General features: G+C 38.6%; 1 non-coding gene across 1 annotated transcript; it reads right to left on the bottom strand.

Moving 5' to 3' along the window:
• Nucleotides 1-10,859: 10,859 nt before the first annotated feature.
• Nucleotides 10,860-10,951, bottom strand: TRNAI-UAU (transfer RNA isoleucine (anticodon UAU)). The gene is given in 2 exon segments: nt 10,860-10,895; nt 10,914-10,951. It is a non-coding gene; the product is annotated as a tRNA-Ile (tRNA).
• Nucleotides 10,952-17,271: the final 6,320 nt, after the last annotated feature.

Here is a 17,271-nt window from a genome sequence, read left to right on the forward strand (position 1 = left end):
GGTTTAAGTTAGTCAGTTTGGTTTCCGAATCTTGGTTACGATGTTTTTGAAGAGTTTCACGGACATGTCTGTTTAAGTTATTTAGAATTGTTTTATCTTGCAGGGCTATTGTATTGTGGTATCTCTTTCTGGCTTTACTTTTTGCTCTTATAAAGTCCATGATTTCTTCAGGGATCCGACCGCTTGGGTGAAAGACTATGGTTTGCGTAACTGATGCTATTGCTTTTTTGATTTGGCTGGTAAGGTTGTTTATGGCTATGTCTGTCTCCTCTTCATTGTGGGTAATAGGTGCAGGACCGATGTGATCTGAGAGGGTTCTGGAGAGATCGTCCCAAGATATGAAAGAGTGCAGAAGAGAGAATTGTCTTGTATCCTGAGCTCAAGCAGAATGCGGTTGTGGTCAGAAGATAGCTCGTTTAGCGTTTCCAGTCGATATTGGTATCTGATGTTTCTGAGAATGGCGATTTCGAGTACATCTGAGCTTCTAGCTGGGCTGTGATGGGTGGGATTTGTGGGTCGGCTGTAACAATAGAATTTCACGTTGAGTAATGATTTAGAATACGCCCTTTGCCATTGATTGTAGAGCTGTACCAAGATTGGCATTAAGGTCTCCAGCCATAATGATGAAGTCTGTGGAGCCGAGAATGGAGTCCAAGTCAGATACCAGTAATGAAATGCTGGGTGGATTGTATACAGCATAAATTTCGATACTACCAACATTGTTTGTATGAACTTCAATACCTGTTTACATGGTCTGAGGTGTAGTAGCGCACCCAGAGGGGGGAGGGGGAGGCCAAGGGGTCCTGGTACCCCCAAAGAAAAAGAAAAAAAAAACACTAGATAAGTTTCCAAAAATCTTTTCCTAATTAAAATTCATTTTTTTATTTATGTGAGTTGTGTCTTTTATTTCTCTGCTACTTATGAATTGGCAGTCACTACTCTTTAGTTCTTGGGAATCACGGCCGCTGTGAACGCAAGGGAAATGAAGTAGTGTTCGCGAGGACCGACAGTTACTCGTTTGCCCGAGCTGGGCCAGATGAAATCAAGGGTAACATATATTGGCGATCATTGCAAATGCTCAGTCATAGGTCGTATGCGATGCGTAGTGTCTATTCTCAAATCGTCTACTCCCTTCCCCCCAAGATTAAATGCTGAGTGCGCCACTGCTGGAGTGTTACACAAAACTTATCCATATTTGGGATTTTTACTGTGTTAGTAGTTGTGTGTGTGAAAAGCACTGTCTTCTGAGAAAAAGCAGACCCAGTGGAGTGTTTAGACGTTGCAGAAGCTGTGGCTCCGACGTGTTTGTGCTAGGAAAGGCTGAGCAGTTCCAAGAAGTAAAATACGAAGACGTTTTGATGTCCAACCTGAGGTCAGGTGAGAGCTTTTTTCCGGGAAATTGTACTGGATTGTGTGGACTGAACTGGTGATAGCACGTGACTTGAACTGTATAATTAGCATACAAACGCATCAGTGTGTAGGAGATCCATAACAACAATTCTCTGCTCCCTAATTTAGATCTTTAGCCCTTATTGTAACAAGGACAGGCATCAATCACGTGGATACAAATGTCTACAGTTATTGGACTTCACGTGGAATAGCAAAGTGAATTTTAAGAAGTGAACTTCTTGGTAAGAAGGTGGACGTCCTGCACCTACGTTCACACTCTGTTTCTTTCATCATGACGAACCATGGGATCCTTCCCGTGGGTGTCCGATGCCACCTTCACCATCTTCTTCCACCTTTCTTTGTCCAGTGCACAGGGTCGCAGTTTCTGCACACCCACTCCACACCAGTCAGCTTCTTTGACGAAAGAGAAATGTTTGTTGTTGATCAACGTGGTGAGACTGTTTATTTTTCATGACGTCATTATTTCACTTTTCTCTCTTCCTGTTTTAGATCGAATTAGATTATTTAACCGGTTTAGTCAAATAAAACAATGATGTCTTTTTTTATTTTTATTTTTAAGAAAAGCAATGGTGTATTGCGAAACCACGACGACTGCGAATTTAGGGAAAAGGTGAAAATATGGTCCGACCAGGTCGAAACACGCAACAAAGCATAGATTTTTTTTTTTTTTTTCCATTTTTGGCTGTACTTTCGTCGGGAGGGATACAAGACTTATTAGTAATAAAAAAATCCGAATATGAATGACTTCTTCATAAAACATTCTTTCTTAATTTGACATTGAATGGTTCTTTCAATATCAGCAATCTCAGCACCCAACTTGCGAACATATTTGGTGGCCTTAATACATCGCAGCGCGGAATATTTTCGACGGTTTCTTCGTTTGTTGCAGTGGACAGTCACCCTCTGCAACGAATGTGTACTAGTTAAATATTCGAATCAGATAGTCAAATATCCCAACCAATTTCCAACTGAACTTTGTTGAATATCTTAAAAAAATTGAGTTTTATTTGTTATTGTGAGATATTTAAGGAAAAGCAACCAATAGGACAACCAACAACGCATTGATCAAGCAAACTTGTTATCCAGGAATGTCTCCTTAAAATGGTAGTGGAATCAATGGTGTAGCTGGAGCTTTTGCCTCCCGGGGTGGTCCCTGAGTTTGCCGCCCCTCTCAGTACACACAAAAAATACCACAAAAAGTCAAAACGACGTATAGTGATATAAATTAAAACGCTATGTTTATTTTTGAAGTAAAACTTTAATTTCAACATTCTAAAATGTTATTCTTCTTGCTTTTATGTTAGAAAAATCGTCGATGACATTGGCGAAGTCTATTTCATGGTAATGGAGGTAATTCCTAATCAATTTTATTTAGAAAAACGCCTCACAACTAGCAACAGCAATTGTGAGGAAAATTTGCAGTAATATTACAATAGTTGGAAATGAGTTCTCCAGTCTATTTCAGAATTAACTGTAAAAGTTCAAAAAGATTCAAAGTGCGGCCAGGGGCGGACTTCCCCCTGTGTGCAAGGGGCACTCCGCCCCTCTGAGTGGAATTAAATTATAATTCCTTTGTTAAAGGCAAGGAAAACATCGCGTTTCATAGGTTTGCAAATGAAGACTCTGATGTCCAGGCCACCACGATATCGAATGTTGCAGTCCACTTGGAGTGCATCGAACAAATCCTTCCGATCCTGTTCCTGATTGACGCACAGACCCACAGTTCCCTGTGCTCATATTCGAAACCAAATCTGACGGAATCGAGAGGTTAATGTTTATTCTCAAAGTGTCTCAATGTTGAGTGTGTTCTTCAGGCCGGTTTGCCTGTGTTGAGGGACCAAAAATTCGAATATCCGGAAAGGAACCCTCCACCTGCGTACGAGACCGATAACTTGCCATTTAATTTAAAACTCCTGACAGTGGTTCCGCACGTCATAGACGGAATTGGAACCGGGTCTTTTCGACCAATGGGCGCTTCTCAACCAAGTGAGCTACGAAAGTTCTCGAGAACCTTCATAGCTCAATTCATCGGGAAAAAAAAAAGATTATAACTAAAGATACAAAAAATGCATAGCCCACAATAATTCATTCGTAGTACGAATGAATTATTGGTTTACATCAAGCTTTCTTGTGGTTGGAGCCACACAGAAATAAATAAACGGGAACTGAACATAGCAGGAGCACAAGGGATGATATCAAGCGAAGATGGAAACGGAATTCTGTTTCAATGCCATCTGCTGCTGCTGCTTTGAAATTTGTTTTTATAACTTTATTATTTTGTCCACGTGAATAAACTCCTTGGAGCGGGTCGGGATCTTGAGATTTACAAAACTATTTACTTTGGCGTGAGATCATCCCAGCGGATGGCGAAAGGAAATTCGACAGTTTGGAGATTAATAAGTTAGGATATCGTTCATTTCAGGATGGAAGGAAGTTTGACTCTTTTGAGCTCGTGGGGGGGGGTACCAAAACACGTGTTGTGGTTCAATCAACATTCTCTATATAATTGCCAATTTGTGACTAATTTATTCCGACTTACTTCCGTGTAGTTTAGTAATCAATTTAAATGTTAAACGGCAACGTGATACATTTCTCTCTCTCTCTCTCTCTCTCTCTCTCTCTCTCTCTCTCTTGTTCAACAGAAACTATCTCTTTTCAGTATTTTTTTCGTTTTTTCCCCCACTATCTTGTTTATGCTGTACTCCTAGTACAGAATTAACTAACCACTTCTGTTCGCAATGTACTCTAGACGTATGGTTTTATTTTTCATGGTAGGGTGGGTCGGAATTATAGCGATCATTTTCCGTCACATATTTCTATTAAGGCAGAAGTCCTGCCGGCAACATAAGAATGTATTTTCTTAGACGAAGTTCATCAAAGATACCACCTAAGAAGACGTTGCCCATTCGATCCATTAAAGCAGCCTGAATATGCTACAGGATTGACTCCGTTTCGGAACCCTGTCGCATATATCTTATCCAATGCCGGGCATCTCACGAATTCCTGTAACTGGGACATCTTCGAATTAAACGACATGCTTCCAGTTTAGCTTCTTCTTCTTCTTTATTTCCCTAATAATCCGAATGGTCCTCTGCTGTATTGCAGCTCATTCTGGTAGGCCCATGAAGATAACATCGATGTGCGCTAAAAAAGGTCAGTTCACAAATATTATTCTGTGCTTTTTAACAGTCATTCGTAAGATTCAAAAGTTGGTTTGAACCAATCAATCAATCAACAGAGAATGAAGCTCTTGGATTGTTTGCAGTTGAAACATCTCAACACATTTCATTGTCAAAGCCAGACTCTAAAGCGACAGTCACTCGCAGGACGACATTGGCCCAGAGAAAGGACAATATCCAGCGTATCAAAGTTTCCATCTCAGTTAATAACCAGGTACGTCGATAAACATTCTATCTTTTATTTCTAAAGTCTTTCATTGTTCCTGTTAACGATAACGAACTTATTTGAATTAGAAATTTTAGAGTAGTGAATCTGAAGGGAGCGTATCAGGGCTGAATTATGTGCACGCTACGTTAAAAATAAGCGTTTAGTTTTGCAAACGTGGATAGAATCACTTCACTGGACGTTTAAGAATGTATGAGCTAGCACGTATGGGAGGTTATATTGTAGGAAAGAGTGAATCATAAAAAAAAAAAATGAAAGTTGATACTGCAAGTTACCTAAGAATAGAATAGAAATGAGAAATTTTAGTGATTTTGATTTAAATCCAGGATATTCTTATTCTTCTTATTAACACCTCCAGGGAGTCCAATGCCTCATCTAGGGAGGGCACCTGCTCTACAACTCCGTCTCCACCATTTAATCACCAACGCTATCTACCGCCGACCAACACTGATATTTCCACAGACAACCACAAAGATCCATGCCCTACGACGGGATTCGAACCCGCAGCCTTTCGGCTGGAGAGCGGATACGCTAACCACTCGGCCAACCAGGCTGGCGCTCTCCAGCGAAAAGGATGCCGGTTCGAATCCCGTCGTGGGCATGGATCTTTGTGGTTGTCTGTGGAAATATCAGTGTTGGTCAGCGGTAGATGGCGTTGGTGATTAAATGGTAGAGACGGAGTTGTAGAGCAGGTGCCCTCCCTCGATGAGTCCTTGGACTCCCTGGAGGTGTCAAATAATAATAATAATAATAATAATAATAATAATAATAATAATAATAATAATATGCTGGAGAGCGGATCCACTCGGCCAACCAGGCTGGCAATATTCTATCTCTAAGGAAAATTACACATTTTATATAGTTGAATATATTTATTATATATTTCATTATATTTAATGTTCATTCACATAATAATATTGATAGCATAATAGATTTAGGAAAAGTAATTCTACACAACACGATGCTTATAATTGTTATAATGCAATAATAACACTCAGCATTTCTTTTTCCATCTCCAACCAAAAGAACTTGTTTATGTATTTCTTTTCCTCTTCACTAGATGGCGAGACTGTCAATCGTTACAGAAAGTAAGTGGCCACAGCTATGGCACAAAACTGACATCATTCCAGTTAGAAATACACAGAAACGCTGTCATTTATCACTCTTTCTTATGAAATTATTTTAATTACGAAGTAAATAAATAATTTCATAAGAAATTATTTTAATTACGTTATTAAAATTAAAATTACGTTATAAAATTACTTAATTAAAATAATTAAGTAATTATTTTAATTACTTAAAATATTTTCACAAGAAATTATTTTAATTACGAAGTAATTAAAACATTGATAAAAATAATTATCAATGAAAGATAATTATTTTAATTACGAAGTAATTAAAATAATTATCTATTTTGTGAAACTTTTTTTTTTCTTTTTGCGATGAAATCACTTCCGTAAGAACACGTGCGAACTTATCTTATTAGAGTCCCTTGTACAAATATTCTTTCTCAACAAAGATCTTAATCACTGTTGTCTTACTTTAGAACTCTTCCGTCGCCCCCCCCCACCTTATTTGGAATGCGTACGAATTATAATATTACATTAATGCGCATGTTGATTTTGTGTCATTTTTTCTCACCGAATATTGATTGCTTTACGTGGAAGTTCATCTTATTTATTTAGAGAGACAAAGTCAAATCTTTTTTTTTTTGTTGGCTAGCTGGGCGAAGCCAAAATGCTTTTCATATTCCACGTTATCTATACAAGAAAATGTATGGATGCGGAAATATAGGGCTATAAGCACTGATCATGGCAGGAGGGTAACAGCAATAGCCGAGCCTCAGTTAGAACTTCATTGCCAATCACGCGATATCGCGCGATGCGAGTCCTCACCAAACGGCCGATCACGCGTTATCGCATGGACGTCGCTAACTAAATGAAAAAATAAAAAAAATTTGGTCACCACACGAAATTCCAATTTTCAGCTTGGCAATGAAAGTATTAAAGTTTCATTGCTACAACATTGCCATCCATTACCCTCCCTGGGTACCCAATTTAGTCGCCTCGTACGACATGCATGGGCGATTTTAAAGTAAAGTCCTGTTTAAAAATTAGAACAATCCCTAGACCACCAAACAGTGGCCGAAAGATCGTCCAACTCAGCGTTGGTTCTACTCAGTGACAGGCTCACCCTACCACCGAGCAGAGCAGCTCATATTCCAGGGAAGGGCGTCCACCAACAAGGCCCCACACGGGCTACGCCGGAAAACCCTCCCCGGAGACTCAAAATGCTCTCTCAGGGTAAACACCCCCGAAATCTGAGCCCCCCCCACCCTCTCCTCACCGGGACCAAAATTCCGGAAGAAACCCGAGAGAGCAAAACTCTGCGTTCCAAATTTCGTCGCCTGTTACGATATGCATGGGCTTCAGTGGGATTTTTAAGTAAAGCCACCTCTAAAAATTAACACGATCCCTCGGACCACTCCCTACGAGTAGCCGAAAGCCCGTCCAACTCAGCATTGGTCCCACTCAGTGACGAGCTCTCCCACCCTTGAGCAGAACCGCTCATATTCCAGGGAAAAGCATCCACCGACAAGGCCCCTCACGGGCCACGCCAGAGAATACCCCTCCCCAGAGACTCAAAATGCTCTCTCAGGCAAACCCCCTGAAATCTAAGCTTCCCCCCTCACCGGGAGCGAAATTCCGGAAGAAACCTGAGAGAGCAAAACTCTCGAAACTCTGCGTCGATTTAGTCGCTTCTTACGACATGCATGGGTTGCAATGGCGCTATTCTTATCCTCGCCACCACACAGGGAAATCATTTGGATGTTCTTTATATGGAAGGTTATATAAGCTCCCATCAATTTTATAATAGGTGTATCGGATTTATGACAAAAATGTAATAATTTTTTTAAAATTTAATTTGTATGAAATCATTATGTTATAAATGTAAACGCACGATTCTTTATTTTAAATTCATTAACATTCTCGTTTAAAACTGATGGAAAAAGGATTTTCCAGTTTGTAAGGATTTCACATTACACTTTATCATTTCCGTTGTGTATTTATAGATCAGTTGAGCTATCAAAATTTCCCGAAAAATTGCTAACTTTTTTAAGTTGTAAAATTCTATTATAAAACCATATCTGTTTCAGTAAGGCATTCAAATTCATGTAAAATGGAAGCTTCCAGAAAATACGATTTTATAACAAAAATAATAACAAAACTTTTTCCTTCACTTCTTTCATTCGCTTCTGTTGATATTTTGCCGTTTGTTTCGTATTTTGTCGAGTTTTGGTATTCATTTCAAGACGATATTTTCTATAAATTTTTATTTTGTTTTCTCCGCGAACGGACCAAGGAAGTTGAACACGCACTGCTCTGATGGCTATCGCGATTTTTACTTCGGAAACCAGCTTGAAGCCTTTATTATGAATAAGAAATTTAAAGTTTGAGCATTCTTTTCTGAATCCGTATTCATATTTTATCTGCGACGTCTTACCAGATCTGTCTTTTACAACTCTGTTCGATCGGAAGGTACTCGATTAAGAGCGTGTTTTATTCTTCAGCAAATGAGTGAGGTTCCGCATTTCTGGTAGGTTGCAATCGCCGTAAAGAAAAAACGCAAAAGCCCTTTTGCGACGAGAGCTGGATGAGCATGAAGGTCACAAATCTCTGGAATTCTGGGAAGTATTTTAGAATTTCGTTAAATTTCTCTCTCTCAATCAATTAATTAACCCATTTCACAGATTAAGTCAGCGTGAGTGGTTTCTTAGTCTTCCGCTCCATCCTCTTACCTTCTCTATTCATGAAGACATTTGAATTTCTTTTCATGCTAACTATAAATATAAATGTGAAGTCCCTAGAAGTCTGTTCTTTATTTTTAAACAGTTGATTGCAATACACAGTTTCCGAAGAAATTTTACAGCATACGTATCCTGTAGGATCCATAAATATTTGGGGTCAATCCAGTACATGATTTAAATACATTTTTCTCACACGAATATCAACAAAGAATTCAAGTTCTGTGAGGAATACGATGATGAACCACTGGGAGTAAACTGCGTGTGGAAGTTATTAGTTGAGGTACATGAAAATTCAAAAATGGAACTTTTTCTTCTATTTTTATGTAATCACACACTCTCTCTCTCTCTCTGTGACTCTCTTACTGATAGCTCGGAATATGTCTGTCTATCATCATTCGGTTAACTTTTATGATTCTTGTTTTTCTTCCCACTCGGTTCATTTCTTTTACTTCTAGATATAAAATGTGCCCAAAGTAGCCGAACATGCAGACACACTTTGAGAAATTAAAGATGCAAGTATGTTCCGAGATGGATTCTTACCAGTAGATTGGCCAATTATAAAAGTGACTGCTGTTCGGATGCGTCTAAATCCAGGGATATATAAATAGGCGTCTTATGTATCTTCGTTGCTCTTCCTGTTTCCTGTTCGGGTCGGAGAGTCATCATTTATTTATTTGCTTGAAATAATTTTATTTTCTGAATATTCTACTTTTGTTGATTATTCTATAATTGCCTAGAAAAAGAGAATTTGACTGAAATCCCGATGAGTTGGGCAAGTTACATTGGTTGCTTATTTTTGGCTTCTGTTCTCTACTCATATTTTTTCACTCTCTCTCTTTACACACACACACATAATCCAAACATTTGGAAACCTTAACTACAGTTGTGTATGGAGGCAGATAGAGGCAAAGAAGGTATCAGGAATCTGCAGCGTTCCTCTATGATTACTATCAGATGCCTTTCGTGTGAAAATAAAATGCGGTTGCCCTTCAAACAGACCCAAAGACACACACATACTTCTTTGATGTCTTTATTTCTTTAGTTTTCACGCTTAATCAACACGTTTCGATTAATTTCTTTTGCGTTTTGGTGAACAAAAGGCATTCGTTCATTTTTCCACACGAGAGCATTTTATTGCAGAATTTCTTTCAGTCATGGCAGCCCCGAAAGACAGACCGATGACTGCAACAAACTCGTATAAGGATATTTCGAATAGCAGATCTGAGCAAACCCCACCCCCTTTCGTAATAACTTGCACATGGCCACCGTGGTAATGTTCTAGCGATCCTATCGTTCTGGCGGTACTCTAAAGTGCACCCAACAAACCAACGAATCCTTTATGAAATCATCTCTCGCATGTCAGTTCTGTCACCTGAATTACTCCCAAATGATCGGTTGATTGAACAAGGTGACATTTCAGCAGTAATTCAATGGTGTTAAGCATAAATTAAATAGCACACAAATATTGTCTAAATCATGGCTAAAATAATTGCTAACTCGGATGTATTTAATAATCATAAAAATGATGTAATTTGTCCTTAACATAATTAAGCACATTCAATCGAATAATAAAGCACGTGAGTAAATCGAATAATCTTTTCACATCCATTATAGCCATTCCGAATACAATACCTTGAAGTATAATTCTGGAATAAATAGAAAAATATAAACATTTTAATATTCGAAGAGGATTGAAACGTGTTTCTTTGACACGTAGTTTTCTTCAAAAGATGTAATACATTTTTAATATTTTCAAATCTTTTAACGAATAGGAAGGAATATACCGAATCTAAATTATGTTATTAAGGCGATCCCATTTATTTTTTAATAATTGCGCTGGCTATTTTATATCATAAACAAACGCAAATAATTTTTGAATTTTGACTCGCTACTTCGACTTCGTAATCACCACCGGAGGGCTTGTGTTGAGAGACTTGATGATTTTCGAAACAAATATTGTACTCATTCGTGATTGGATTATAATTCAAACTGCTCAATACTTAAACTGGAAATATGAAACGTCAATGAGAATGTTTTAAAAGTAGGAGGAATAATTAACATAATTAAAGTTCATCCTCTTTTCGAGGAGTTTTGGTATCATTGGCCGAGAATGTGCAGCGCATCAGTTTGTTATTTGTTGGACACTTTCCAGTTGCGCAGTTTGGATTTCCATGCTCGGAATAAGATAAGATTTAATCTAATTAAGACGATGTTATTAGGGGCAAAAATACAACCATTCCCCAGGTGAGGCTCGAACTCACAACCTCGGCATAACTCACAAATACTGTCTTATAAGTACCGCGCGCTAACCAATTGCGCCACTGGGGATCTGTCTCCATAGAACAAATGTAGACAGTCTACAGTTTCTTTTAACGGAAGAGGGTCATGCACAATTCCAATGCATAATTGGAATGCATGAAAAAAGAGAAGGGAGAAAAAAAATTCGATTCTTTCAAGGAACTTAAAAGGGGTACTGTGTCTTGATGGTAAAGCAACACAGGATTTGGAAACATTATTATTATTTTTCAACAGTCAACACGAAGGTAGTTCTCACTTATATCAGTGTTGATAGGGATTAGCAGGATGGTCGTCTCACAGTGGCGATTTCCTATCTCGGGACAATCACAAACGTCTGTACATACTGCAAGATTCCAAGACGTACCAGAGAGGGTACGTTAACCGCTCGGTGAACTCACCCAGTCCACGCAAATACGTCATAATTTCAGGCTCATTTTCTTAAGTAAAAGTATGTTTTAACGAGGGGTTTCTTTCCATCCAGTTTTACAGAAACACTCAATGAGCAGATTCCACTCCGACTGGAAATTCGACTTCTTCAGGAAGACGTGGAACTCGCCTGTGAACACCTCCACACTAACTGATGGCGCGTGATGATGGTCTTGCCTCAATGGCTCCTTCCGTACGAAGCATTGCAGGCGTTGGATTATAATTTCCTTCCCGAGAGATGACTTCGAAGCAAAATCAGCATTCGGCACGAGGATTGGAAAAAGGTCGCAGAAGAGCGATGCACTCTGTGATTGCAGGCAGAAGAAAACTTACGATTGTTGCGCCGACGACACAAAGCCACTGAACCCCATGCGGGTCGCAGATCTGTAAGGCGATGGAACGATGGTCTGTGAATGGTTAATCCGAGAAAGTAAAAGTAAATTTTGAATTTCCATTTTGCAAATGTCCCACTTTTGGTTCCTCGTGCTGCGAATTTATTGTCAATTTGAACTGCGTACTAACTGGACATATGAGATGAACGCCCCTTTACAGACGTTTTCCAACTGGAAATGAGTTGGCGGTGTCAGACGAAAGGCTTTTCTCCAGGAAGCTCGGATATTATTATTATACGACACCTCCAGGGAGTCCAACGACTCATCGAGGGAGGGCTCTACAAGTCTGTCTCCAACTGACAACTCTCTACAACTGACCGCAACTACACCAACGCCATCTACCGTCGACCACCGCCACTAGTATTTCCACAGACAATCACAAACATCCATGCCCACGGCGGGATTCGAACCCCCAGCCTTTTGGCTGGATTCGTGCCGAAAGCAGATGAACCACTCCCAAGAACGCACACGATTCGGACACATAATGCGTTGGATGGACTGGCAATCAGTTGTCTCGTAGGCAACCCCAGATGTAAGCAACTGATGAGCGAATTAAACTAGCCAACGCGATAATGTGTGTGTGTGTGTGTGCGTGCGTGCTTAAGAAAGGTCGCCAATAATTCCCAACTTAAGAGAGGGAATCCAATTAAGCCATTTTACTAAGAATACCTTAATCGTCTTATACTAATGACCAGAGTTACTTCTGCTCGCTACTCGATAGTATTCTGTAATGTCCACTCAGCACATGTCCAATCTTGAACAGTTTTCTTATATCATTTCTACAGTTGTAGCAACCTCGAAATCCTCTGCTCCCACCTCAACTCGCAGACTCTAATAATATCGTAACTCATTGTGACCCCACACATTTCCCTCGGCGACGGTATTTGTTTCATAGCTTTCGTTATGCTTCATCAGGCAACATTTCCTTTTTCACGTGTCATTGCCGGCCTTACTACATCCTGTACGAAAACATGTTATTACTCCTGGGGACACACACACACACACACACACACACACACACACACACACACACACACACACACACACACACACACACACACACACACACACACACACACACACACACAGGAAGTTATGACTGTGATTTTCTAGTATTCTTCAGGTATTCGTTTGGCTTCCTAAATATCAAGAAAAACTGAGTTTGCGTTCCACTCTCTGTTAAAATATGAAGATTACAACTTAAAAGTGTAATTCATCGCAATCAGAGATGGGAAAAGAACATTTTAGTTTCCCACGCTCTTTACGATCCACAAATATGCAAATAACCTGCCTTCACTTCATACAACCGTTGGCAGGTTTCAGTTTATCCATTTTTACCCATTCTCCTCAGACAATTGAGCACATATTTCAATGGAGTGTTACACAGCAAGCATAACAGGTGTATCAACTCGATTTCTCTCCTCAACACAGGTGCGCAATCCCTACCTTGTTTATCTGAATCCAAAGGCTGATCGATTCTTTATAGATACGTAAACGGTTTTGTAGCCGATGAATTGAGTTTTTATTTTCCACTTCTGTTTGATAAAATGTCAGATCCTGTGACGGCCGTTGGTCACTTTCTATTGGTCGTCTTTTCTGCCGAGCTCTCAGATGGGATTCCATCACAGTTGTTGTCCTCCAGCGTTGCCATTTCCTTCCGTCGATGTCTCATCGCGAACATCGTTTTAAGCAAGAGTTCACCTATCAGCGAGGTCACGAATATTTGTTTAAAAAGTGTTCGTCGACAAGCCGCAGTTAATATCTCAGCAGTCTGACTTTCAACACAACCACTAAGAGACCTTTGACCTTCGATTTGAAAGAGTGGGGCTTGTGCGCTAAATCTTTCAATCCACCATTCAGCATTTAAATATCCTTCTTAAACAAGACGTGTAAGGAATCGTGTTACAAATGAACTGAAAAAGAAATTGCCAAGTCATCCGGATATTTTTATTAGTCATAAAACAACGCATATGCAAATTTCCTTCAAATATTAGTTGATTTCCTTTATGATCGCAATGGTCCTTCTCCCAATTCCTCCATGAAATGTTTACCGTTGGGAATGATAGAACAAGTCTGCACCGTGCATTATATTCTCTTTCTCTCTCTCTCTCTCTCTCTCCCTTCCTCCTACATTTCCATCTTCCTCGAGTGTTGTGACTACTCCCAATCACACCCATTCATATCGTTCGTAATAATCTGCTTTCTTCGTCACTGCCCGAGAATTGTGACGAAGCTGCAGACAGATTCGTTTTCCGGAAGTGAAAATCGAAGTGCACGAAGAACTTTTTCGAGAATTTCAAGACATTTCGGTAAACACAAAGCAAATTAAAGAGGTTCACGTGAGTTATCTAGGAAGGCAAGTTCGTCGTCCGATTTTCTTCGGTTTTTTACTTTGAATTAATTTTTTATTTACTATTATTGTAGCAAAATATTATGAGTAATTACAGAAATTCATCGCAATAAATAAATCCGATGAAATGATAAATCAGTTCCACGCTTGTCATTTTAGCGTACAAAGACAGATTTAATCCCACTTGGGTTTTTGCATAAAGGTGGGGGGGGGGACTGAGTTCTTATTAAGTTGCACATTCCTGTCCCGTACTGCTCTTGATTAATAATCAAGAATAATCACAGCCAGCGATTATTTACTGCTAAGTCGAATTACAAATGTTTTACACTCGTGATTATTTCAATGAATGTTTGGGGGAAGAAATGCGTCCCTTAAAAAAAAAAAAGAAGAAGAAGCAATCGCTGTTTTAAACGCAAAGAGTTGAAGATCAACGTTCAAGCTGTGAGATATTTCCCTGTTGTTCTTTTTGCTGATATTTCATTGCATGACGTGAAAGGAGTTAATCTGAACATTGGATTAAGATTATCAGCAAGTGGCGTGTATCGGTGGGGGGGGGGGGTAGCTCAGTGGATAAGAAAAAAAAAAGCAACATACAAATCATATCCCACAGCACCATCATAGAACACAGAGCTCTCGAGGTTGAAGTGGTCCGGGGAGATCAAATAGTGTCGTTAATCATCATCTACGGCCCTACTAATCACAACAACAAAAAACACTTCTGGGAAACACTTGGAAATAAAATGCTAAACTTAAAAAATATCATAGCAGCCGGAGAAATGAACCGGGGACACAAAACAATGGAACAAGATGAAGGAAGAACCAAAGCTGCATGGCTCTTTGAAGAACAAAAAAAAAAAAAAAAGCGACATTTAATAAAATAACACACGAGGGGGAAGAAATCGAAGGAGATACAAACCTCCTTCGATTCTTCCACTCACAGTACACAAATACATTCTCTGAAAAAGAAAACGACGAAACAGAAACAAAACTTCTTGACACAACTACCAAGACTCACAGACAAGGAAGCAGAACACATAGACTCACTAATCACGCCAACAGAATGCAAGAAAATCATAATAAACCATATAATGATATACTGCAAAAACAAGTTTTAGTAATTATATGTTAAGAACGTTTATGATATGTAAAAGTAACTACACGTGTATGTATAAATGTGGTATATGTAAATAGCACTTCATGATAAGTTAATAATGTATAATCCAAACGATATCTGTATAATCCAAACTGTATATGTATAATGTACAATCCAAAATGTACATTATACTGTAAATGTATAATGTACAAACAAAAATGTTTACAGTCTAAATGTAAAATTGTCAAGTCAAACATAACAAAGGGCTATAAAGAAGTGTCTCCGAAAGAACAGTTATATAGGTATATATGTATGTGTGTGTGTGTATGTACATACATGTATAAATATGTACATTTATATATGAATATTGTCAGATTAGTTAACAATATAAAATCCGTTGTTGTATATTTTAAAACAAACCTTACGTAGGTTTAAGGAAAGGTGTCCCCTCACAAGAGACAATTAACGTAGATCGAATCCCATATGTAATTGGAAATATACCACAAAAATATAGGAATGTCATTATAAAAAGGAAATATGAATTATGGAAATAGAAATGTGATGACTGGTAACTTAAATTCATAATACAGAATTCCATGGATAGTAAAGTTATGTTACATTAAAAGAAAAACTGCTCAACTCATGTAAAAAGGACTGTAGGAAGAAGCGGACACTGAGCAGATTATCGATGTTAAAAATAAGGAAAAATAAATTGTACATAATATATATTATTAAGATATCGAGAAATGTAAATCGAAATGCCAATTAGAATAAGCATTCTATGTACAAATGTATATATTTTAAATAGTTGTATATATATTTATTTGGATTGTACATAGTTGCTTTAGTGTTAATAAAATATAACTGAGAGAGCATTCGACTGCAGATCGAGAGGTTCTCGGTTCAATCCCGAGGGCACACTGATTCTGTTTTATTTATTTTTTTGTTTCGTTGGATACGATCGAGGGAAGAAAAATTCTTTTCTTTAAGTAGTTTAAAATATTCATTATTTTTATTTTTTATTTTTGAAGAATACTTCAGGAATAATGCAAATGATCAAATAAAATTTTAAACTGTTTTTAGTTTCGAGTACTGGAAACTCCCTCGGTTCATTCCCCAAACGAGCTCACAGAAATGTAAAAGGTTTTCTTCGCGTTGTGATTGGTTGAATATGAAAAAAAAAAAAAAAATCAAGAAATCCAAAACAAACCACCAAAATATAAATCTTATCACGAAAGTTGCGATATCCTGAGAGACAATCACAATTCAAATGCACCTCCGACTGAGTTTTATCCCTTAGTAACCTGAAAAATGCCGTCGTCAGTGAATGAAGAGAAAAACAGACAAAAAAAAAATAAATAAAGAATAAAAGTAGTGCTAACCCGAGAATGCAGAGGTCTTGCCTTACTGTTAAGGTGGTCTCATTTTCACTAAGAAATTGCGGCTCTTCAGTTTGGAGGAGAAGACGCTTCTGACATTTCGAGGGGCAGAGGGCGGGGCTGCTGGACTGATATTCCAAACACTTTCTCCTCCTCGAGGGGCGCATAGAAGTGCGATATTTCATTTCGCATCGGAAATTATTTGCCTGAACATTGAGAGGATTTCAAGAAATGTTGGACCAAGTTTGATTTGCCGTCCTCACGAGTCTCTGAAGGAGCTTCGGAGGATTTTTCTAATGAAGAAGCAGGTCATCGTTTGGTTTTCTTCATTAACTTCTTTCTCTCCCAATGTGCTGTTAGGAAAAAAAATTCCTCGCAACGAACGAATTAACGAAAATGCCAATCAGCGCATCGCTGATGAGGAATGAGGTTTCACTTTAACACGAGGAGGAAGAGGCTCTTCTTAAAGTGGAACCTCATTCCTACACAATGCTACTGCCGACTTCACTGTCCTGGCCAAGCTTCGCTTACCGTTGATTTATGTCATCGATCTTTGATACTTGTCATTAATTCAAAAAAAAACTTACAGAAATATGTATTTACATCTCAACACCCTCATAAACAATATTCTCAACATAAAAGTCTGTGCGTAATGAAGGGTGCGCTGATCTCTGTATAAGATTAAGTTATGAGGACATCTTAAAGGTGAG

This window comes from Typopeltis vanoorti, chromosome 6 (assembly GCF_054136105.1).
Source record: "Typopeltis vanoorti isolate ZY-2024b chromosome 6, IOZ_Tvanoo_1.0, whole genome shotgun sequence".
NCBI lineage: Eukaryota > Metazoa > Arthropoda > Arachnida > Uropygi > Thelyphonidae > Typopeltis > Typopeltis vanoorti.